At 45.9% G+C, this 23,023-nt stretch overlaps 1 protein-coding gene and 1 non-coding gene across 2 annotated transcripts in view; one reads left to right on the top strand and one right to left on the bottom strand.

The window, feature by feature from the left end:
• LOC124589421 (brain-specific angiogenesis inhibitor 1-associated protein 2-like) overlaps positions 1-23,023 on the bottom strand; it is a 546,580-nt gene that overhangs the window by 97,631 nt on the left and 425,926 nt on the right. The gene's annotated exons all lie outside the window — the stretch shown is intronic.
• Trnas-cga lies at positions 511-585 on the top strand. Its single transcript has one exon. It is a non-coding gene; the product is annotated as a tRNA-Ser (tRNA).

Here is a 23,023-nt window from a genome sequence, read left to right as displayed (position 1 = left end):
CCCTAGAACTTAGAACTACTTAAACCTAACTAACCTAACGACATCACACAACACTCAGTGATCACGAGGCAGAGAAAATCCCTGACCCAGCCGGGAAACGAACCCGGGAACCCGGGCGCGGGAACCGAGAACGCAACGCTACCGCACGACCACGAGCTGCGGACAACAGGAAATGATCCCGTACAGGTGTCAACATATGTTATTGCCATCTGTGTACAAATCCTCCTTCCTACTTGCCTCTCTCTACCTATTATAACAGCCCATTATTCTGCAATGGAGAGATAAGTGTCCATGTGTACTGAAGCGCAGTGTTCAAAGCAGGCCAACTTGGGTGTCCGCAAGCCTGGCAGACTTCCTGGGACTCGTTACGCCTGCTGCGTCTGACAACCGGTTGAGCTCTCAAATCATACTAGCCAGATATATAGAATGAAATTTTCACTCTACAGCGGAGTGTGCGTTGATACGAAACTTCCTGGCAGAAGTATAGCAGTGAGGAGGGGGCGCGAGTCGTGCTCGGGTAGCTCAGTTGGTAGAGCACTTGCCCACGAAAGGCAAAGGTCCCGAGTTCGAGTCTCGGTCCGGCATACACTTTTAATCTGCCAGGAAGTTTCATATCCAGATATATGTTTGCTTAGGTAGTTTCACTGCAGCTCAATCATGATAATGGTGGGAGCAACGAAATGAACAAACCAGTGTTCAAGGAAATTGAACAAAAATCATTAATTGAGGAACATACACTCCTGGAAATGGAAAAAAGAACACATTGACACCGATGTGTCAGACCCACCATACTTGCTCCGGACACTGCGAGAGGGCTGTACAAGCAATGATCACACGCACGGCACAGCGGACACACCAGGAACCGCGGTGTTGGCCGTCGAATGGCGCTAGCTGCGCAGCATTTGTGCACCACCGCCGTCAGTGTCAGCCAGTTTGCCGTGGCATACGGAGCTCCATCGCAGTCTTTAACACTGGTAGCATGCCGCGACAGCGTGGACGTGAACCGTATGTGCAGTTGACGGACTTTGAGCGAGGGCGTATAGTGGGCATGCGGGAGGCCGGGTGGACGTACCGCCGAATTGCTCAACACGTGGGGCGTGAGGTCTCCACAGTACATCGATGTTGTCGCCAGTGGTCGGCGGAAGGTGCACGTGCCCGTCGACCTGGGACCGAACCGCAGCGACGCACGGATGCACGCCAAGACCGTAGGATCCTACGCAGTGCCGTAGGGGACCGCACCGCCACTTCCCAGCAAATTAGGGACACTGTTGCTCCTGGGGTATCGGCGAGGACCATTCGCAACCGTCTCCATGAAGCTGGGCTACGGTCCCGCACACCGTTAGGCCGTCTTCCGCTCACGCCCCAACATCGTGCAGCCCGCCTCCAGTGGTGTCGCGACAGGCGTGAATGGAGGGACGAATGGAGACGTGTCGTCTTCAGCGATGAGAGTCGCTTCTGCCTTGGTGCCAATGATGGTCGTATGCGTGTTTGGCGCCGTGCAGGTGAGCGCCACAATCGGGACTGCATGCGACCGAGGCACACAGGGCCAACACCCGGCATCATGATGTCGGGAGCGATCTCCTACACTGGCCGTACACCACTGGTGATCGTCGAGGGGACACTGAATAGTGCACGGTACATCCAAACCGTCATCGAACCCATCGTTCTACCATTCCTAGACCGGCAAGGGAACTTGCTGTTCCAACAGGACAATGCACGTCCGCATGTATCCCGTGCCACCCAACGTGCTCTAGAAGGTGTAAGTCAACTACCCTGGCCAGCAAGATCTCCGGATCTGTCCCCCATTGAGCATGTTTGGGACTGGATGAAGCGTCGTCTCACGCGGTCTGCACGTCCAGCACGAACGCTGGTCCAACTGAGGCGCCAGGTGGAAATGGCATGGCAAGCCGTTCCACAGGACTAAATCCAGCATCTCTACGATCGTCTCCATGGGAGAATAGCAGCTTGCATTGCTGCGAAAGGTGGATATACACTGTACTAGTGCCGACATTGTGCATGCTCTGTTGCCTGTGGTTCTGTCAGTGTGATCATGTAATGTATCCGACCCCAGGAATGTGTCAATAAAGTTTCCCCTTCCTGGGACAATGAATTCACGGTGTTCTTATTTCAATTTCCAGGAGTGTATTCCAGTTAGGAAACAGAGTCCACGTCCACGAGGTAAAAGTTGTCGTTCGTTTATGAGGCAGTTTCAGACACATAAGTAGGTGACTCACACTGCAAACTGTATAAAAAGTTACTACACATTCATCCGTGAACCGAAGTATGTTACTGCATGTTCGTAACTTCGATCAGCAGTTTCTTCACTCCATAAAGTTTTGAAAGAGGACAATGGCTTAGTGGCTGATAGGTGTGTGCTAAGGGCTTGAGACCATATAGCAGTATACAGGCTTTCTAAATTAAGACCAAATGTTGGCTGAAATACGAAAAAACGTGGCTCAGTGGATACTGACAACCAGATTCTATTGGTATGCAACGTAATGCAACGAAAGCTTAGCATGCAAGAATAGCTTCTTCTTCCAGACATGTTGATTTTAAATTAACATGTTATGAAAAATTGGCCTCGTGTTTGCTAAAACGCATTTGGAGAATTTAAAATGAACTAATCTGGCCACTTAGGATGAATTCAGTGAACCTCCAATAAACATAGTGGAAAAACAGTTTTTGATGTTGCTGAACAACAGTCATACAATAATTTTTAAATGAACAGACCCCCATTTGACGGTTTTGTTGTTTATTTAATTACGATCCAGGTTTTGCCCTTCTATACCATTTTCAAGTGACTGAGTTAATATCATTAACATATATTGCTGGACTTCAAGCTCAAAATTGGCGATAAATTAAGAAAAATATTGGGTCCCCAAGAAATGCCAGATCTAAAATAACCAACTTTCAAAAACATCAGTAAATAATAGTGGGAGCACGGTCTTACGTGTATTGGATTTCGACTTTCCGAGATAGTTCTGCGTACAACAAAAAAGTGTATTAGAGGGGGCTTGATGATGTTTCAGATTCAGCATAGCCATTACTAATCGAAAGAGGGCGAAGTTGCAGAGAAAATCGTTCACATCAAAATAAAGAAATAGGCCCGAAATACACCGATAAGGAAAGAAAGAACGTAAAAATCCATCACGGCCTACAGGGGGTCCCGGGCTCGATTCCCCGGTGGTGTCAGGGATTTTTCCTGTCTCGAGATGATTGGGTGTTGTTGTGTCGTCTGCATCATCATCATTCATCCCCATTACGGTTAGAGGAAGGCAATGGCAAACCACCTCCACTAGGGCCTTGCCTAATACAGCGGTGAGGGTCTCCCGCATCATTCCCTCGCTGTATGGGATATCATCATCATCTGATGGCTGTCTTAACTATCTGAGACTCGGTTTTGATGAAAGAAAGACTATACAGTGCCCAAAGCTATACTCAAGTGACCTGTGAAAACTTTTTTTTTTTTTTTTTTTTACTGGTTGATAATTAGTATCGATCGGAAAACTGATTAAAATTATTTGTTGCCTGAGATTTCAAGCATGGGATTTTGTTCCCTTCAATCACAGCACTCAACGTAGCTACTGAACTGTTTGCCGTTGCCAAATTGCTACTACAACAATTTATTCACTTCAGATTTCTTGTCCAACTTTCTTTCTTGGTGTGTCTGTAACTTCCAGCAGGTGATATAGGAACTAAGATGCCCTCTCAGACACTGAGACTGACTTTGCAAGATAGGTAACATTTATCTGCAAATATACACTATGTGATCAAAAGTATCCAGACACCTCGACAGCAACAAATACTTACGTTTTTCATATTAGGTGCATTGTGCTGCCGCCTACTGTCAGGTACTCAATATCAGCTACCTCAGTAGACATCGTGAGAGAGCAGAATGGGGCGCTCCGCGGATCTCACGGACATTGAACGTGGCCAGGTGTTTGGGTGTGACTTGCGTCATACGTATGTATGGAAGATTTCCACACTCCTAAACATCTCTAGGTCCACTGTTTCCGATGTGATAGTGAAGTAGAAACGTGAAGGGACACGTACGATACAACAGCGTTAAGGCCGACCTCGTCTGTTCATTGACAGAGACCGCTGACAGTTGAAGAGGATCGTAATGTGTAATAGGCAGACATCTCTTCAGACCAACACACAGGAATTCCACTGCAAGTACCATGAAAGTCAGGCGGTAGATGAGAAAACTTGGATTTCATAGTCGAGCGGCTGCTCATATGTCACACATCACGCCTCGATTGGAGTAAGGAGCGCAAACATCGGACGATTGAACAGTGGGTGAACGTTATGTGGAGTGACGAATCACGGTACACAATTTGATGATCCGATGGCAGGGTGTGGGTATGGCGAATTCCCTGTGAATGCCATCTTCCAGGTTGTGTAGTGACAACAGTAAAATTCGGAGGCGGTGGTGTTATGGTGTGGTCGTGTTTTTCATGGAGGGGGCTTGCAGCCCTTGTTGTTTTGCATAGCACTATCACAGCACAGGCCTATTTGATGTTTTAAGCGCCTTCTTACTTCCAGCTGTTGAGGAGCATTTCGGGGATGGCGACTGCATCTTTCAACACGATCGAGCACCTGTTCGTGTGTGTGTGTGTGTGTGTGTGTGTGTGTGTGTGTTGTGTGTGTATGTGTGTGTTTTGAGGTTTTCGGGCGCTAAACAGCGTGGTCATCAGCGCCCAAACGCATAGAAACAGGAACACATGCGGCGAAGGGACGAAGACCGACAGCGAACAAGGAGAATGGCTAAAAGAGACAGACCTGACGCAGTTCCAAATCCTCACATACAGAGGCAAAACAAGATGAGAAGAAACGCACTAAAAAAGGAAAGGAAGCACAAGGAAAAGAAAACAGAAATCGAAGTGAAACAAGTAGGTAATCGTGACTGGCGGACCTCTTACCTAAAACTTGGGTTAACCAGTCACCCAGAAGCACATTAAAATCCTCTCCCTAAAATCCGAGGCAACAAATTGGACAGGATACAAAACCGTAACACCTTAACCACAGTCGTTGCGTCGTCTTGTAAAATAGAGGGCAAATCCGGTGGAAAGGAAACCACCGCCCTCTGGTCAGAGAATAAAAGACAGTCAAGTAAAATGTGGCGGACAGTAATCTGGACGCCACAAGCACTGCAGATTGGGGGGTCCTCCCGCCGGAGTAAAAAACCGTGCGTTAAGGGACTGTGCCCGATGCGGAGGCGAGTGAGGAGAACTTCATCCCGCCTGCATGACTGGTAGGACGTACGCCACGGCCGCGTGGTGGCCTTGACCAGACTCAGTTTATTTTCATCGACTGCCAGCCACTCCTCTTCCCATTGACGCATAACCTGTTCGTAATGCACGGCCTGTGGCTGAGTTGTTACACGACGATAACATCCCTGTAATGGACTGGTCTGCACAGAGTCCTGACCTGAATCTTATAGAACGGCTTAGGGATGTTTTGGAACGCCGACTTCGTGCCAGGCCTCACCGACCAACATCGATACCTCTCCTCAGCGCAGCAGTCCGTGAAGAATGGGCTGCCATTCCCCAAGAAACCTTCCAGCACCTGATTGAACGTATGCCTGCGAGAGTGGAAGCTGTCATCAAGGCTAAGGGTGGGCCATCACCATACTGAACTCAGCATTACCGATGGCAGGCGCCACGATCTTCTAAGTCATTTTAAGGCAGGTGTCCGGATACTTTTGACCACATAGTGTAAGTTTCTGACGTCACTAAATTATTTATACGTCGCAAACTACCACCCGATAAGAATTTTTAACATGTAATAGCACTGTGAGCAACTTTGATAAATTAATGCGTCAAAGATCCGCCTCAGTTGCGAAAAGTTACTGGTCTTTACCCAGGTTTCGGCTAGAGTAATCTAGCCTTCTTCAGAAGCATAAAATAAACTAACACATGCCAGAATAAGGCACGGTCAAACATAAAAAGCTAAAGTACCGTGGTACCATGTCAAGCTACGTTACTTTGCTGAGTAATAGCTCCTTCCCCACTTCATGGAAAGCGGTTGGTTAGCCGCGGACCCTGCGTTGGGACTAACCTTTTAGTTACTTATGTGAGGAACAGCCCCTTCCCCACTTCATGGAAAGCGGTTGGTTAGCCGCGGACGCTGCGTTGGAACTAACCTGCTTTCTATGAAGTGGGGCCGGAGCTGTTACTCAGCTAAGTAACGTAGCTTGGCATGATACCACGGTACTTTAGCTTTTTATGTTTGATCGTGCCTTATTCTGGCATGTATTAGTTTATTTTATGCTTCTGAAGAGGGCTAAATTACTCTAGCTGAAACCTGGGTAAAGACCAGTAACTTTTCGCAACTGAGGCGGATCTTTGATATACACTCCTGGAAATGGAAAAAAGAACACATTGACACCGGTGTGTCAGACCCACCATACTTGCTCCGGACACTGCGAGAGGGCTGTACAAGTAATGATCACACGCACGGCACAGCGGACACAACAGGAACCGCGGTGTTGGCCGTCGAATGGCGCTAGCTGCGCAGCATTTGTGCACCGCCGCCGTCAGTGTCAGCCAGTTTGCCGTGGCATACGGAGCTCCATCGCAGTCTTTAACACTGGTAGCATGCCGCGACAGCGTGGACGTGAACCGTATGTGCAGTTGACGGACTTTGAGCGAGGGCGTATAGTGGGCATGCGGGAGGCCGAGTGGACGTACCGCCGAATTGCTCAACACGTGGGGCGTGAGGTCTCCACAGTACATCGATGTTGTCGCCAGTGGTCGGCGGAAGGTGCACGTGCCCGTCGACCTGGGACCGGACCGCAGCGACGCACCGATGCACGCCAAGACCGTAGGATCCTACGCAGTGCCGTAGGGGACCGCACCGCCACTTCCCAGCAAATTAGGGAAACTGTTGCTCCTGGGGTATCGGCGAGGACCATTCGCAACCGTCTCCATGAAGCTGGGCTACGGTCCCGCACACCGTTAGGCCGTCTTCCGCTCACGCCGCAACATCGTGCAGCCGGCCTCTAGTGGTGTCGCGACAGGCGTGAATGGAGCGACGAATGGAGACGTGTCGTCTTCAGCGATGAGAGTCGCTTCTGCCTTGGTGCCAATGATGGTCGTATGCGTGTTTGGCGCCGTGCAGGTGAGCGCCACAATCAGGACTGCATACGACCGAGGCACACAGGGCCAACACCCGGCATCATGGTGTGGGGAGCGATCTCCTACACTGGCCGTACACCACTGGTGATCGTCGAGGGGACACTGAATAGTGCACGGTATATCCAAACCGTCATCGAACCCATCGTTCTACCATTCCTAGACCGGCAGGGCAACTTGCTGTTCCAACAGGACAATGCCCATCCGCATGTATCCCGTGCCACCCAACGTGCTCTAGAAGGTGTAAGTCAACTACCCTGGCCAGCAATATCTCCGGATCTGTCCCCCATTGAGCATGTTTGGGACTGGATGAAGCGTCGTCTCACGCGGTCTGCACGTCCAGCACGAACGCTGGTCCAACTGAGGCGCCAGGTGGAAATGGCATGGCAAGCCGTTCCACAGGACTACATCCAGCATCTCTACGATCGTCTCCATGGGAGAATAGCAGCCTGCATTGCTACGAAAGGTGGATATACACTGTACTAGTGCCGACATTGTGCATGCTCTGTTGCCTGTGTCTATGTGCCTGTGGTTCTGTCAGTGTGATCATGTGATGTATCTGACCCCAGGAATGTGTCAATAAAGTTTCCCCTTCCTGGGACAATGAATTCACGGTGTTCTTATTTCAATTTCCAGGAGTGTATTTACAAGCCAATTATTTTTGTTTCGTTGTATGTGGACAATACATATGGTATTTGCATTACAATTTCTACCAATTTTCACTACCATACGATAAATATTGTACATACCGCAATTATGAGTAGTAGCTGCACTTCAATTCTAACCACCTATTACATTTGTTTAAAGGTTTTTATGCTAATCTTTGTCTTAACAATAGTCTTGTTGAACAGCAGGTGAGATAGAGCAGAACGAAACCTGTCGTGGAGCTATAAATGTATCGTACATACAGCTGTGGTGGTTTTCATTTAACATTTAACGAAAGTGACTCGTCCGGTGTGGAAAACAAACCGCTCCGCAGTGGGACGAGTGTTGCAGGGGAGAGGGCAGGAGGGCCAGCTAATTAGAAAGTCGCGCCACTCGCGCGGCTGAGCCGCGGAGCCGCCCTTAAGCCGGCGCTCGGCTTCTTTGTGGAGGGGACTTACACTGCATTCAGCCGGAAAGCAGCCGCGCGCCGCGCCGCCCGGGCGCACTTTAATTGCGCCCCCTGCCGCCAGAGGCGCTGAAAGAGCGCCTGAAATCAAGCCGCCCAATCAGCGCTCACCTCGCTACTGCCCCTCCAGCGAAAGCCCTTATTTCGCTTAAGGTACAGGCCTTTGAGTCGCGCACGGTGAAAGCCAACTTCTTGGCTTCTTCTGCAACAGTTCAACCTCTTGTGCAGAGCACTCTGAAAAGAAATGCTGCCGCGGTCCTTCTCCAGGTAGCCCTCCCTATTCAATATTCAATGGAATTCTTCTCTGTTATACGAAGAGACTGAAAAGGTATTACTGATACTGGGCTGGAAAGACAAGTCTAAGCGAGCTACTAAACTCCAGTTGCTTTTAGTAATACGCGCTGTTACATAAATTAAAACTTTACTGCCATTCCAACGCAGCAAAGAGCTCTGCCAGTAAAAATCTCTGTGCTTTTACGAAAGGTGGCTGGACTAGCCAAATTTTGTTTTTGATCGGTTGTTGAAAGATGGCTACACTGAGTCACAGCGCCAGACATTGCGCCAAAGATTATTATTCCGTCGCCTCCACTGGTGCAGTAGTAGTTCAGAGGTTGCTGTGGGCAGTGCTTGTTGAGAGGATGTCGAAAGCAGTACTAGTTCAGAGGAAGTCGAGTGCAGTTGTTGTTCTGTTGGGCGAGAGAGTAGATGCTGTTCGGTTGGTGTAATGTATCGATGGAAGATGTTTGCAATGATCACAGTGTATTTTTCGTCACTATATACTGAGGTAAAAAAAAAATTATTTCACATTTCTTTAATGACAAAGCCTCTTGGACACAGGTTCAGTCAACAAAGCATCTGGCTCGTGTTCATGTATTAGACTTGTAATTCTGGCTTCTACGTGCAATTATAGTATTTCTGGTTTTTCAATTAGTTCATTGTAAATGGTGTTTGAAATATCTTCTCGTATTGAGGAGGAACCGTGCCAGATACATCTACTTTGAGTCACACTACCACACACAGAAAAGTTACACTTGTGCTTTGTTGTTTCGTAGCTTTTATAGTGGCAGGGGACTTAATTAATTAATTGTGTTAATGGAAATTTCTTGTCATTCTTTATTTTTATTTTATGCAGTCAGATTGCGTCCTAATACTATTCAGTGCCGAACGGTTACGAGATTTCGTAACCGGACACACAACTACTAAAGTTATTGCATTTATTTCTTTTTAATTCAGCCCCCATGCATTGTTCATTGACATTTTAAATACTTATTTCGTATAAATGTCTCAGATAGTTTTTCTGGGTCCTTTCTGCCTTTTTGAGGAGGATATGCAGGGTCCGCATGTATGTTTATTTCATGTGGCGACCTGATTCCTTCCATGTCCTCTCCGTTCCGACAGACACTCACTGTTTGCAATGTTTCTTATAATCCGTCTTGATTGCAACACAGCATGTGAAAGTTGCTATATTTGGACGGGTTACTCCTGTAACCGAAATAGCAGATCTGACGATGGTCCTAGAGGAACCGAAACCGGTCATATGAATAAACATTTTGCAATCAAGACGGATTATAAGTAACATTGCAAAATAAGTGATTGCGGCTATCCCATCAGACATTATGTCTGTTTTTGCAAAATCACTGTTTAGTTTGAATCTGTGAGCCAGTGTGTTTGAATCTGTGAGAGAAGTTTTCTTGTATGTCCTTTGCCGGAGAGTATCAACACCGATAGCTTCCCCTATATTTGGGCGGGTTACTCCTGTAACCGAAATAGCAGATCTGACGATGGTCCTAGAGGAACCGAAACCGGTCATATGAATAAACATTTTGCAATCAAGACGGATTATAAGTAACATTGCAAAATAAGTGATTGCGGCTATCCCATCAGAGACTATGTCTGTTTTTGCAAAATCACTGTTTAGTTTGAATCTGTGAGCCAGTGTGTTTGAATCTGTGAGAGAAGTAGAAGTTTTCTTGTATGTCCTTTGCCGGAGATTATCAACACCGATAGCTTCCCCTGAAAGAAGTCTTGTTTCCTCCAAGAATCACAGGCTCTCCCGATTTTAGCAATGTGTCGTTTTGACCCACGCTCCCGAACCTCTGCTTGCCATTTTAGAACGGCTTTCTAGCTCCAGATGTTGCATTTGAATGAAGTAATTTTCCACAGAACTTAGCTTGATATTATTTTATTCTGGTTAGCGCCGTTAGGTGTTGATTAGGTATGGATAAATTATCTCATTCGATCCGTACTACATTCAAGACTGTTTTTATTTCGATTTATTGACTTTCTGGAGTTAATGTTCGTAAGGAATGCTTTGTTCATACCACAAGCGACTGTGTACCCTTATCAATGGTCGCTCTTTCTACACTCCTGGAAATTGAAATAAGAACACCGCGAATTCATTGTCCCAGGAAGGGGAAACTTTATTGACACATTCCTGGGGTCAGATACATCACATGATCACACTGACAGAACCACAGGCACATAGACACAGGCAACAGAGCATGCACAATGTCGGCACTAGTACAGTGTATATCCACCTTTCGCAGCAATGCAGGCTGCTATTGTCCCATGGAGACGATCGTAGAGATGCTGGATGTAGTCCTGTGGAACGGCTTGCCATGCCATTTCCACCTGGCGCCTCAGTTGGACCAGCGTTCGTGCTGGACATGCAGACCGCGTGAGACGACGCTTCATCCAGTCCCAAACATGCTCAATGGGGGACAGATCCGGAGATATTGCTGGCCAGGGTAGTTGACTTACACCTTCTAGAGCACGTTGGGTGGCACGGGATACATGCGGACGTGCATTGTCCTGTTGGAACAGCAAGTTTCCTTGCCGGTCTAGGAATGGTAGAACGATGGGTTCGATGACGGTTTGGATGTACCGTGCACTATTCAGTGTCCCCTCGACGATCACCAGTGGTGTACGGCCAGTGTAGGAGATCGCTCCCCACACCATGATGCCGGGTGTTGGCCCTGTGTGCCTCGGTCGTATACAGTCCTGATTGTGGCGCTCACCTGCACGGCGCCAAACACGCATACGACCATCACTGGCACCAAGGCAGAAGCGACTCTCATCGCTGAAGACGACACGTCTCCATTCGTCCCTCCATTCACGCCTGTCGCGACACCACTGGAGGCGGGCTGCACGATGTTGGGGCGTGAGCGGAAGACGGCCTAACGGTGTGCGGGACCGTAGCCCAGCTTCATGGAGACGGTTGCGAATGGTCCTCGCCGATACCCCCGGAGCAACAGTGTCCCTAATTTGCTGGGAAGTGGCGGTGCGGTCCCCTACGGCACTGCGTAGGATCCTACGGTCTTGGCGTGCATCCGTGCGTCGCTGCGGTACGGTCCCAGGTCGACGGGCACGTGCACCTTCCGCCGACCACTGGCGACAACATCGATGTACTGTGGAGACCTCACGCCCCACGTGTTGAGCAATTCGGCGGTACGTCCACCCGGCCTCCCGCATGCCCACTATACGCCCTCGCTCAAAGTCCGTCAACTGCACACACGGTTCACGTCCACGCTGTCGCGGCATGCTACCAGTGTTAAAGACTGCGATGGAGCTCCGTATGCCACGGAAAACTGGCTGACACTGACGGCGGCGGTGCACAAATGCTGCGCAGCTAGCGCCATTCGACGGCCAACACCGTGGTTCCTGTTGTGTCCGCTGTGCCGTGCGTGTGATCATTGCTTGTACAGCCCTCTCGCAGTGTCCGGAGCAAGTATGGTGGGTCTGACACACCGGTGTCAATGTGTTCTTTTTTCCATTTCCAGGAGTGTATTAGTTTCACTCAGTGTTTTATTTGAGTGGGAAGTAGTTCGTTAAATTTACTGAAGTAACGCTTCGCTCTGAATAATTTTCCGTATTTGACCCTATTGTAAGTTTAATCTTGTGAGCAAACCCAAATCAATAGTGTCAGTCAGTGCGCAACCGTTTCTACAAGTTCATTGCCTTGAGTAAATATCCGTATTCAAGTAACAAAATATGGCAAATCAGCTCGCGCATTTCGGGAGTTTTGAGTTCATACTTCGGGGTACGACTTTTTACACTGCTTCTCGGCTATATATGAGTGAGGTCACAAGATTACAAGTCCAAGCATTTTTATTCGTAGAATGTACAGTTTTGTACATATATTCTATGTGGGATTAGTAAGTAATCTGATGCACAAATATCTTCCTTTCAAGTAACTTCCCGTTTTCCTACTGCCCACACGTTCTGACTATTCCTTTTAAATTCATACTCCAACATAAAGCCATTGTACGAAAAGGATTACAATTATCATTCATCTTCTAAATTGTTTCATGTACCAAATATGAATTTTTTTCCACCTGCAATAAATGATCAGTATCACAAGAATCTGTCTCGATCGATGTCATTTTATGTTTCCCCACCTCCAGAAATCATCCCATCCAAAACATTAACCAGACTTTTTATCAGGAGCAACGTGTTAGAGAATAACGTACACTAAACGCCTTGTCCATGTACAGTCGAAGTAAATCATAGGCAGTGTTTCCGTTGCAATATTTCTGTAACAGTCTATGTGATTACTCTGCTATTCACAATAAAGTGCCTGGCAGAGGGTTCAATGAACCACCTTCAAGCTGTCTCTCTACCATTCCCCTCTGAAATAGCATGCGGGAAAACGAGCACTTAAATTTTTCTGTGCTAGCCCTGATTTCTCTTATATTATCGTGATTATTTCTCCCTATGTAGGTGGGTGCCAACAGAATGTTTTGGCAATCGGAGGAGATAACTGGTGATTGAAATTTCATGAGAAGATCCCGTTGCAACGAAAAACGCCTTTGTTTTAATGACTGCTACTCCAATTCACGTATCATGTCTGTGGCACTATCTCCCCTATTTCTCGATAATACAAAACTAGCTGTCCTTTGTACTTTTTCGATGTCCTGCGGATCCCACACCGCACAGCAATATTCCAGAATAGGGCGGACAAGCGTGGTGTAAGCAGTCTCGTTAGTAGACCTGTTGCACCTCCTTACAGTTCAGTCTCAATCGGATTACCGTGCACATGCGTGAGGCATGAGCGTTACGAATGTTCTGTAGTCCGCTACTGCAAACAATCGACAACAAAGCAAATTCAGGAAGTAGTCACGTTGTACTGAGCTTGGCCTAGCCAGATATCGACATTAGAGAAGCAACAGGCATGTTGCAATTAAAAATATATCATTGCCCCATGCAGATGTGGAAATCTCACGTTCCACTCAGAACAAGATGAAGACTCATAAATCTAGATAGTTTGGAGTTGTTTAGACTGTCCAGATATACATCGTAAGTAACCAGTAACCTTTTATACGAGAGAACAGGTGACAGTACCCGAGAACACTAATAATATCAATTTATTTTTAAGTGAAGATTATTTCAAAGAGATTCGCCCAGTTTCACAACTCTATATCTTCAACCTGAAAAGACAGAGAATGTTTTGGTGAACTTACGCTTCCAAGCTAAAAGCTTATTTTGGCTTCAGCTGTAAGTTGCCCGTTCATGTGGTTGCCCAGTCCAGGAAGCTCGTTTGCTTGTTCTGTCCTTAGTTCGATATCCACTGTGAGGCGAGTGGAGATGGCGACAACACGACATGAATAGACTTTTTGCGTTCTACGTTTCAACGCGTGTACTTCGTTTACCAATGTAAAGTGTGATTTTCGCAAAGAGAACAGCGGTACATCTCCTACAGCATAAGAAGTTTACGGGCCTCAAGATCCCCTGATCTCAAGGTCTCTGATTTTTCTGGTCGGCACTGGTGAAATACTGCTTCTACGTGTGTTCGCTTTAACCAGCTTTCGGTGAACTTCGACGCCACATTACAACAGCATTGAAAGCAGTAACTCCAGATATGCTTCAAATATCGGAAGGTAATTTTGAAAATAAAAATTTTGCAGTCCTACATATAAGGTACCCAAGCATTTAGATTCGTTCCACAGGAGACACTGTTGCATCCGCCTGTAATCAGTTCCTCTGCACACCAGACAGGCCGTGCGGGCAGCCATCCTTCCAGGCTCTCGTGAACACCGAGATATTTTCTTCGTATGAGCTGAGCTGTTTACCATGCAGTAATACGTCGCCTCCACATCGCCTGGGGCGGAGCATATTCTGAAACGTCAAGGGAGCACCAATTTAGTGCTGGAAGGCAACTTGAGGGATTAAAATTGTACAGGAAGACCAAGCCATGAACACAGTAAACAGGTTCAAAAGGATGTAGGTGGCAGCAGTCACTCGAAGATGAAGAGGTTTTCACAGGGTACAGGAGCGTGGAGAGCTGCATCAAACCAGTCGTCAGACTGAAGACAACAGCAAAAACGCCTACGTTATCTAAAATTGTACTGTACATGACCGCTTCAAATAAGAGAAGTTATTTAAATTATAACATAACACGTTTTGATATTTCCTATTATTTTACTGTGGCACATGTGACACTGTATGTGACAGTACGCAACAAAACAATTGCTTTCAAGAAGATATGTTGTCTTTAGTATCTCAGCGTTGGCCTGAATATACAGTTACACAGTTTGAAGTGGAGTGTAAAACTGACACAAACCAGGATAAAAATTAAAATAATAAATAAATAAATAAAACTTGGCCTCTCTCGTGAGCACAACTTTCGCAATCTTGGAATTCAACTTTTCGTTTTAGAGAAATTTCCACTTCGCTAAAATGTGACTCAGAATATTTTACTCGAATAATCAGATGATATGACGACTGATCCAAGCCATAAATCGATAAAAATTAAAGCCCAATGTGTATCATGGTACGCGTTGTATAATGAAATCTTTTTTTGAAGCTGAAGGGTTTTCCTGGTGTATTTTTGAGGGTTGATTTCAGGTAAAGCACATGTTCAGTCACATGTAGTTCTGACACAATTTAAAATTTCTCTGAATATTCAAATCATAACTATATAATCGTTATAATAACTCCAGTATTGTTTTGTGAAGGTTTGTCATGTTAAATTCTATAGTCTATAATATAACTACCTATATATTTCGGTGATATTGTAATTTTGAGGCCTATACGTTTGTTTTACACATCGTTTTTCAAGTAAACGTCAGCGACTAGTGACAAATCGACTGGTGCGTGCTTTTGCGAATTTTATTATTTCAAGAGGTCATATTAATTTTCCTGACACCTATTCATACATATGTGGCACATTTATGGTTGAAAATCAGCAGCGGACCAACTCGTACTTTGTCAAAAAAGCGTATTTTGCGTACTTTTACGTAAAGGTTAAGGACCAGGACAATCATGAGTCCCACTTCGAGTGTCTTAGTCTTGCGAGTTAGTACCCTTGGTTCCAATGTAAATGGGAATCTGGCCAAATACAGCGCCAAACGCTGGAGGGAAAAAAGTACTATTTGATTCAAAGACGGGCCTAAAAAAAGCTTCTGACTTTATACTGCATGAAACTTGGCATTATGAAACAGTTTATTGAAACCCTACCAAAATTTGGTGAGTCTTTCAAGTATATGGCAACTAAGTTGCCGTGGCTGTCAGAAATTATGGCGGAATAAGATCGTCTTGGATATCCTTCGAAGAAGTTTCTTAGCGATTGCCAAGGCCTCGTTACAAAAATTATTAACAAAGTGTATAACTTTAAAGTATTTGATGCAACGGACCTTGAAACTGTATTTTCTGGGACTGCCGCGTCAGATATTGTCTAGAAAATGTAAGTGCTGTGAATGAGGAAGAGGAAGAAAGATATCATCAAAACGTTGAACAAGTGAGACAGCAGTACCAGGGCCGATGGGATGTCAGCATGACAGCTCACTAACTCTGGATGCTGCACAGGGGACGCAAAGGAGATCAGAGTGGGAGGAAGGTCTGAAGAATATAAGACTTCATTATAATTATAGGAGTGCCTAATTTTATCATGTTTATGTTTTGTATAAATTTTTCGATATTCATCACCAGTCTACTTTGTGGAAAAACATGGTCTGATACAGGGACACCCTTAGTATATCTAAATTTAGCACCTGAAAAAACTTTTAGAATCACCTAAAATCACTAAGAAAATGAATGTGATGCATAAATTTGTTACCATCTTCCAAAGAAGAATGAAATCAATGCCTGCCGTTAGGTAGCATGCCGAAAAGGCTCTACGGACCACAGTTCGTTTGCTTACAGGCCTTCTTTACTGTTGAAGTTTTTTTCCCCAACTATTCAAGGCCGTACTGTGCATCTTAACATAGCAATGACTCCAGAATGAGATTTTCACTCTGCAGCGGAGTGTGCGCTGATATGAAACTTCCTGGCAGATTAAAACTGTGTGCCGGACCGAGACTCGAACTCGGGACCTTTGCCTTTCGCGGGCAAGTGCTCTACCAACTGAGCTACCCAAGGTAGAAGGCGAGGTACTGGCAGAAGTAAAGCTGTGAGGACGGGGCGTGAGTCGTACTTGGGTAGAGCACTTGCCCGCGAAACGCAAAGGTCCCGAGTTCGAGTCTCGGTCCGGCACACAGTTTTAATCTGCCAGGAAGTTTCATAGTAATGACTGATCCTTGCTAAAACTACAACCGGAGAATCTGAAAAGTAATTTTTGAAAGAATAGGAGCCGGCCGGTGTGACCGAGAGGTTCTCGGCGCTTCAGTCTGAAACCGTGCGACCGCTACGTACGCAGGTTCGAATCCTGAATCGGGCATGGATGCGTGTGAGGTCTTTAGGTGAGTTAGGTTTAAGTAGTTCTAAGTTCTAGAGGACTGATGACCTCAGATGTTATGTCCCATTGTGCTCAGAGCCATTTGAACCATTTGAAAGAATAGGAGGAAGACTGAAAGTAAATAAGTTGCTGGATAAATAATGCGAACAGCACCAATTCGTCAGCAGTAGAAGCTCTGTAACGCTTTGCGTCCGGTGACGTCACAACCTGGCCGTTGCGCGGTTACGTGTAAATAGTTCGTATTGCGAAGCTCATTTGAAAATGTCGCCTACGTCATTATAGCCTGTGTTGACGATCACAGCATTAGAAGGCGAAACGTTAATCATAGAAATATGCTGCAGACCACGGACTAGTACCCACATACCAGGACTACGAATATTAATACCGGCATACACTGCACTCCCGGCCGTGTTGCCGAATGACCAGAAGTCGTAGCCGTTACGTCTTTTAAGTAGGTCCCAAATTTACATCATGAAGTTTAGTGCACCCCGTACCAGTCTTCCCACAAAGTAAAAATCCTTGGCTGTGTGAGGAGTCAAACCCGGGTCCTCCGCATGGTAACCATATACGCTGACCACTGAGCCACGAAAGCGGACGATGTCATCTATTAATCGTAATTAATACTGCTTTCTAACACTCTGCGTGGTGCCTGTTTGTTCTAAGTCGTGACTCCCTACCACTTTCGCGCAACGACGCTCTGAGTTTGTTTTTTAGGGAGTTGACTAGTTTGAACCTGGGACCTGTTGCTGGTAAGGGACACCACACCACACATGACATGTAGAGTTCAGAAGAGTTCAGTGAGACTAGCGATGATATAACCAGATACTTAATGATTTCAGCGTCAGCTCCACTGCACTCCCTGTAAAAGAATCTTAATACTAACTAAATTTAGTGGAAGGGGTTCAAGGATTTCCTATTTTTAGTTAGCTGGTATAATAACGTCGAAAAAGCGGTCAAGTTTACCACTGGAAATTTTATTCTACTCACAAAACAATGTTTATAAGTTGCACTATTGATAAAAGGAAATATTTTAATACAGGATGATAAAAACCAACTGCGTTCAACAAAAATGTGAACGAATATTCCCTGAATGGATTTCCAAGTTCTATAATGGATCGAAGGATGACCTATGCCATATCACATCTATAATCTAGGTTTAGTTTCATAAAAGAGAAAACTATCAAAATGGTCTACAGTGACCCTCAATTATCTTTAATTACTTATTTAACTTGTCGTAAATTACAGTGGCTGATGTGGCTTCTCAATAATTGTCTAACAGAAAAATCATCGCTTTTCAGATTTTAACTTCTAGTAGCAAATGTGAATACCACGAAGTTTAATTGACGATCGACACTAGTATTACGTAAAAAGGGGATGAAACAGATGAGATTTCTGCAGTTCTGATCGAAGCCTTATGTCTCTTACGCGGCATCGCGTGCGTTCATTACCTTGTCGGTGGTTAGTCAGCGTCAGGGGGCGGTGGGCGGCGCAGCTCCACACACCTCGCTGTCTCGGATGCAACTCTTTATAACTTCTCTTTACTACAGTTTACCGAAGCTGGTTTAAGAAAAGCTATCTGGCCGTTTTCAACTGACCAGTCAGGGTCTCAATGTTAACCTTAAGCTCTGCCTACAAAAATTCTGTCTATCCAATGAGAAACGTTATACTTTTCGTGGTGGGGCAATGTTTTTAACGTTTCCAACGTAACAGAGACGCGTATAGTATCACGCTAAACCTTGCAGCTGGTGTGGCCCTTTTAGTGTTATCCTAAGATCTATACTGTTCTTCTGGAGGGCTCTATCTTTTAACATGGGCTGCGGGGTGGTCTTGGCGGTCGGCTGGCGGCGTGGGTGTCCATCCCTTATCGTAGGGCCTCCTAGCCTACATGACTCTGCCCTCAGCTTCTGTTATTGTTTCTCCCCTCGGAACTGCGTCTGTTTCACAGTGGGAAGGTATGACATGCATTTAGGCGTTCTTGTGTTAGTCTGTGGTATTCCATTTGCTCACTCGTTGATCGTATTAGTTTGGTTAATTTAACGTCAGGATTTATTCGCAGCAATGAGACATACTGCCGGATTTGCTATCATGTCAGGTTTTTCATGGAAGGTGTTGGATTTGCCTGGCATCTTACAGCTTAATAATAAAAACTTTCCCTAAGCCAGTGTGGAGCAACTTCATTAGTAACAGCGGCCACGTACGTGAACAGGTGTGGGAAGGAAGAACCTGATGACAATTTCCTCAGCTAGAGGTGGCGTCTCAGAGCACGCCCAGATGAATAGCTGTCCCCCTCGCGAATGGACCCTAAACGTGACGACTAGTCGCCCGGCACCGTCGGAATGCGTCAGACGCTCGCATGAGGCACCGGCGGTGCGCGCCGTAATGGTTTTACGGGAGTGACGAGTGGGAGGAGATGAGCGTAGCCGGTCTCCCCCGGGAACACGTGCACCGGCACCGCATTAGTAGGGGCTGCGGGCCGGGGCTGTCCCCGTAATGAACGCCGGCCTGCCAGGGCAGGGCTGCGGCTGTCGCGCGCACGGCCGCCCCGCGTGCCTAAATAATGACAGCAATTCCGTCTTGAGCGGTCCGTTGCCCCGCGTTAATTGCCGGCCGCGGGCAGACAATGGTACGGGCGCCGCCACGGTAGCTGGCTGCGCCGGCAAGGTGCAGCGTGCGAGCCGCGAAGCGCGCAGTCAGTCAGTGATCGCCCTTTGTTTCTAGCTGCTTCACCGCCTCCGTCGCACAGTGCTCAGTGGAGCCGGTTTCTGACCCTAAGCTTCCAGCTCCACTACCGGTTGGGATCAAACATCATTTTCTTTTGACTGGAGATATAATAAGAACAATAATATTATCTTGGAACTCTTCCATTTGGTCCGTGTTTGCATAAAAAAAACAGTAATATCAGAAATTGAGTCCGCCTTGATGCAAGACACCTCGTTATTCGTTTATTTCTTTATTATCCCCAAACTAGTTTCGGCGACAGACAAATTCAGAAACGCTGGAATATATCAACTCACTTGCAATTTTTGTCAGGCCCACTACATAGGACAAACAAGCAGAAATTTCCGAACGAGGTACACAGAGCACACGAGAGCTCTAAGTAGTGGCAGCACACATTCAAATTTTGCAGAACATCTAATGAATAAAAACCATAACCCCACTAATATCGAAAACGATCTACGCGCTCTGAGAAACAGCAAAAGTCTATACCGACAACTAACAATACAAGAAACTTACTACATACAAAAGGTCATAGTCAAAGGGAAAAATGTAATAAACGAAAACACAACACTTTGCAAAAACACACTCTTTACCACTCTGAGAGAACTGACCAAGGACACAGAACAGAAAGCACACACACGCAAAAGAACCACTTGCCCATCACACACAAAGACATAAATAATGAACACAAGTCGTCGTAATTCGCGCTCCAGTTTTTCATAGCCTTTCTGGCCACTTGCGATACGCCTCTCGCGACACACGCGAACAGCAAGATAGCCTAATATTCTGGATCAGAAACAAAGTGCAAAAGTTTTGTTTTTCTGTGTAAAAAGCAGCCACATAACATCCAATGAACGTGAGTACACGTATAGCTAAGCAACAGCTCAATACACACCAAAATAACTGGTTTCCACAACACTACCACAACCCCAAGTATATACTGCTGACATACGAAGTTCACATTTTAGTATTTGTTTATTTCTTTATTATCCCCAAACTAGTTTCGGCGACAGACAAATTCAGAAACGCTGGAATATATCAACTCACTTGCAATTTTTGTCAGGCCCACTACATAGGACAAACAAGCAGAAATTTCCGAACGAGGTACACAGAGCACACGAGAGCTCTAAGTAGTGGCAGCACACATTCAAATTTTGCAGAACATCTAATGAATAAAAACCATAACCCCACTAATATCGAAAACGATCTACGCGCTCTGAGAAACAGCAAAAGTCTATACCGACAACTAACAATACAAGAAACTTACTACATACAAAAGGTCATAGTCAAAGGGAAAAATGTAATAAACGAAAACACAACACTTTGCAAAAACACACTCTTTACCACTCTGAGAGAACTGACCAAGGACACAGAACAGAAAGCACACACACGCAAAAGAACCACTTGCCCATCACACACAAAGACATAAATAATGAACACAAGTCGTCGTAATTCGCGCTCCAGTTTTTCATAGCCTTTCTGGCCACTTGCGATACGCCTCTCGCGACACACGCGAACAGCAAGATAGCCTAATATTCTGGATCAGAAACAAAGTGCAAAAGTTTTGTTTTTCTGTGTAAAAAGCAGCCACATAACATCCAATGAACGTGAGTACACGTATAGCTAAGCAACAGCTCAATACACACCAAAATAACTGGTTTCCACAACACTACCACAACCCCAAGTATATACTGCTGACATACGAAGTTCACATTTTAGTATTTGTTTACTAACAGCCGCTCACGTGGTTGCAGATGATATGATGTTCGCTATGTAAAATGACGGCAACAGAAAAAAAGAGCACAGAAAATATGTCACAAACAGCGCCAATAATTGCTTAAAACATGGTGTAACATACAATAAATAAGGTAGTATGAAAGTATCAAAATAAAACTATATTTCAAAAGACGACTTGTAAAAATGTAATAATGTTTTACTGTGTTTGTACAACCATACCATTTTGTGCATGTTTACCTTAAAAAAACCGCTGATGAAGGTGATATTTGTCGCCGAAACTAGTTTCGGATAGTAAAGAAATAAACGAATAACAAGGTGTTTTGCATCATGGCGGACTCAATTTCTGATATTACTGTTTTTCTAATAAGACCATTTCCAAAGGGCCCGGCAGGAAAAACGAAACGAAAGGCCTCTGCTGCTGCTATTATTTTAGAGTCCCTTCCTGCCTCCCTGCTCAGACAGGTGGTATAATGAAGAAATTGCGATATCAGTCGTCGGCTTCGACCAGTGACCTTGTGAACCAGTGGCGAATATAACTTCAGATCGATGACAATACTTAAACGAGAGCAATACTTTTACTACATGCAATGTATTCGCAGTAGCGAATACGGACAACCATTACTTGTATAAAGAAATGACGAGAGTGAAAATTTGTGCTCGACATGACCTCCAACCCGGATTTCCCACTTATCACGAGGCGTCGCCCTGACATTAGGCTATCACTGCGCGCTTCACAGTCAGATCTGAACCTCTATGTGACGTCAACCACATTTCTACACCCTGCACTCGTACATCTACTGGCCATTAAAACTGCTACACCAAGAAGAAATGCAGATCATAAACGGGTATTCATTGGACAAATATATTATACTAGAACTGACATGTGATTACATTTTCACGCAATTTGGGTTCATAGATCCTGAGAAATCAGTACCCAGAACAACCACCTCTGGACGTAATAACGGCCTTGATACGCCTGGGCATTGAGTCAAACAGAGCTTGGATGGCGTGTACAGGTACAGTTGCCCATGCAGCCTCAGCACGATGCCACAGTTCATCAAGAGTAGTGACTGGCGTATCGTGACGAGCCAGTTGCTCGGCCACCATTGACCAGATGTTTTCAATTGGTAAGAGATCTGGAGAATGTGCTGGCCAGGGCAGCAGACGAACATTTTCTGTATCCAGAAAGGCCCGTACAGGACCTGCAACATGCGGTCGTGCATTAGCCTGCTGAAATGTAGGGTTTCGTAGGGATCGAATGATAGGTAGAGCCACGGGTCTAGCACATCTGAAATGGAACGTCCACTGTTCAAAGTGCCGTCAATGCAAAATAGAGGGTACCGAGACGTGTAACCAATCGCACCCCATACCATCACGCCGAGTGATACGCCATTATGGCGATGACGGATACACGATTCTAATGTGCGTTCACCGCGATGTCGCCAAACACGGATGCGACCATCATGATGCTGTAAACAGAACCTGGATTCTTCCGAAAAAATGATGTTTTGCCATTCGTGCACCCAGCTTCGTCGTTGAGCACACCACTGCAGGTGCTCCTGTCTGTGATGCAGCGTCAAGGGTAACCGCAGCCATGGTCTCCGAGCTGATAGTCCATGCTGCTGCAAACGTCGTCGAACTGATCGTGCA

The sequence above is a fragment of the Schistocerca americana genome, chromosome 2 (genome assembly GCF_021461395.2).
Source record: "Schistocerca americana isolate TAMUIC-IGC-003095 chromosome 2, iqSchAmer2.1, whole genome shotgun sequence".
Classification (NCBI taxonomy): domain Eukaryota; kingdom Metazoa; phylum Arthropoda; class Insecta; order Orthoptera; family Acrididae; genus Schistocerca; species Schistocerca americana.
The sequence above is the reverse complement of the archived record's forward strand: the minus strand, read 5'-3'. Positions and strand labels throughout refer to the sequence as shown.